At 40.9% G+C, this 2,916-nt stretch overlaps 1 non-coding gene across 1 annotated transcript; it reads right to left on the bottom strand.

Moving 5' to 3' along the window:
- Nucleotides 1-1,088: 1,088 nt before the first annotated feature.
- LOC142174090 (small nucleolar RNA R71) lies at nucleotides 1,089-1,195 on the bottom strand. The gene has a single exon (XR_012703441.1). It is a non-coding gene; the product is annotated as a small nucleolar RNA R71 (small nucleolar RNA).
- Nucleotides 1,196-2,916: the final 1,721 nt, after the last annotated feature.

Here is a 2,916-nt window from a genome sequence, read left to right as displayed (position 1 = left end):
AATTATCTTGCACCTATCATATCAACCCCTATTTTCTCCCATTGATAACTTCCTTGCTTACTTTTGTTTCGATTATCATAAGTCAGTAATTTTAGATTATTAGTTAATTTTAGTTATTCATCATAAAACCTTGATTGTTGATTCTCTTGGATAGCAATCAAGCCAGAAATTACTCGAATATTGTTTAAATCCAATCCCTGTGGAGACGATAATTTAACTATACTATCTTTAGTTAGCGAGCATTAATTTCGTGTTGTGTTTTGCGCTCGTCAAATTTTGGCGCCATTGCCGGGGATTGGCAATCAATAGTGTTCAAAATACATTTTGGTGCTAATTTAGGAATTTTCCTTTTATTTTATTCTATTTTCCCTTTTTACGTTTGGTGTTCTTTGACTGTGCGCATGTTACAGGACTAGAGTGGTGCATGACTAAAACTTCTACGAAGGAAGTGCTACCATACGAACCCGAGATAGAAAAATAACTGCAACAGCTGAGGAAGGAAAGAAATCTCACCGAGACATCAGAAAAGGTTGGGCAGTCCTCAACTAAAGAACTTATGGCTGGAAACAGTGAAGATAATGTAGATTTGGATGCGAGAGAAGCAGCCCAACGAAGAGAACAAGTTGCACAGGATGCTGAGGAAGCAACTATTAGAGATGCGCCTTCACATCTATGAAGAAGAAAGGGGTCTCAGACTTAATCAACATCAACCCTTGCCTAGGAGACCACTTGGCGATTATGCTAGACCAGTATACAATCAAGGATTATCCAGTATTCGACCACCTCCAATTGCAGCTAATGATTTTGAGTTGAAGCAAGGGTTGCTCCAAACCCTTCAAAACTGCCGTGTCTTCAGAGGGAAGATGAACGAAGATCCAAATAACCATATAATGGACTTCGAGGAGATTATGAACACCTTTTAATACAATAGTGTGTCACAGGATACAGTTTATTTAAGGGCATTCCCCTTCACACTCAAAGATGATGCAAAGCAGTGGCTTAGAAGCTTACCTAATGGATCGATTCGAACACGGGATGAGATGACCAGAAAATTTCCTGATAAATATTTCTCATCAGCTAAGACATGCAAGTTTAGAAGAGAAATCCATAACTTCTGCCAAAAAGATACTGAGACTGTGTTTGAAGTATGGGAGAGGCTTAAGGATATAGTCAGAAAGTGTCAGCATAGCAAACTTGAACTTTGGATGCAATTCTAGGACTTTTGGGATGGATTGACACCGGCCTCACGTAGAACATTGAGCAATGCAGTTGGAGGCCCTTTGATGAAGAAGACTCCAGAGGAGATAGTCACAATTCTTGATGAGTTGTCTGAAGATGCAAATCAGTGGCCTTCTAAGAGTGCTGAAAGAAGAAGATCGACTAGGTGTTCACCAGGTTAATGCTAACACATTTGTGCAGGTACAACTTGATGCTATGGCTAAAGAAATACGGAAGCTGACCTTAGCTACAATACAAAGTGAGCCTCATGCAACTTGTGATATATGTGGAAGAGGACATCCTACTCATGAGTGTCCATCCTCAACTGAGGAAGTGAATGCTGTGGGAAATTATAATGCAATGGATTAGAGGCACCCCGAGTTTTCATGGAGTTCACCTAGAGGTACTGCAAATGCGTGGCAACAAAATAACTCTAGACCTCAGGGACAAGGAGCTCTAGTCTTCCAAAATTAGCAGAGGAAGCAATTTCAGCCTCAACAGTCCAATCAACCTGGTCTAGAAGATCTAATGAAGGCCTTAATTATCAAGATAGATGAGAGGTTGGACGCTCACGGGGCAGCTATCAGAGAATTGGGCACTAGTTTTCAGAACTTGGAGAGACAAGTGGGACAAATTGCAATAATATTATCTGAGAGAGTCCCAGGTACTCTGCCAGCTGATACTGAGAGAAATCCCAAAGAAATAGTGAATGCTATGACCTTGAGAAGCGGGCAAGTGTTGAAAGATACCACTCCAATCCAAAAAGAGGTGGTACTTGAAAAGGAAAATGGGGAGCATCTAAAGAATGATATTGATAAGAAGAAGAAAGGCAAGAAGGGAGCTAACAAAAAGAAGAAGGAGGAAACTTCGAGAAGGGATGGATCTAATGAGAGCGAGCATATGCCCGCTCTACCTTTTCCTCAAAAGCTATATAGAGAAAAGCTGGACAAAACATTTGAGAGATTTCTGGATATGCTGAAATAGGTTAATGTAAATTTGCCATTCACAGAAGTGCTCTCCCAAATGCCAGCTTATTCCAAATTCTTGAAGGAGGTCCTGACAAAGAAGAGGAAGATAGAAGAGACCTCAGTAGTCAAGCTCACAGGGCATTGCAATGCGATATTGCAAAACAAACTCCCACAAAAGTGTGGAGATCCAGGGAGTTTTACTATACCTTGCTCTTTAGGCTCTATTAATTTTGATAAATCTTTATGTGATTCTGGTGCCTCAATTAACTTAATGCCTCTATCTATTTATAGGAAACTGGAGAAGGAAATTGGAGAGATAAGGTCAGTGCCAATATCTTTGCAGCTGGCAGACCAAATGACTCTGATACTCGAGGGGATAGTGGAAGATGTCTTAGTTCGGGTAGATAAGTTCGTATTTCCTGTAGATTTTATAGTAGTGAATATGGAGGAGAACAAGGAGGTCCCCCTCATCTTAGGAAGACCATTCTTAGCAACGAGTAGAGCAATATTAGATATACACGAGAGAAAGCTCATGCTTAGAGTGGGTGATGAGACTGTAACTTTCGAGATGAATGTAGAAATGGGGGTAAAAAAGGAGAAGCCAGCTGCAAGTATTGAGTGGAAAGTGAAGGGCTCAAAAGAGAAGGCTACGGCGAGTGAGAAAGATAAGTGTGAGGTGCACCCTATGAAGGCGGAGAAGAAGCTGTCTGCATGGATGTGCGCATTAGTT

This window comes from Nicotiana tabacum, chromosome 2 (genome assembly GCF_000715075.1).
Source record: "Nicotiana tabacum cultivar K326 chromosome 2, ASM71507v2, whole genome shotgun sequence".
NCBI classification, from domain to species: domain Eukaryota; kingdom Viridiplantae; phylum Streptophyta; class Magnoliopsida; order Solanales; family Solanaceae; genus Nicotiana; species Nicotiana tabacum.
Note: the sequence above shows the minus strand (reverse complement) of the source record. Positions and strands in the feature narration are given on the sequence as shown.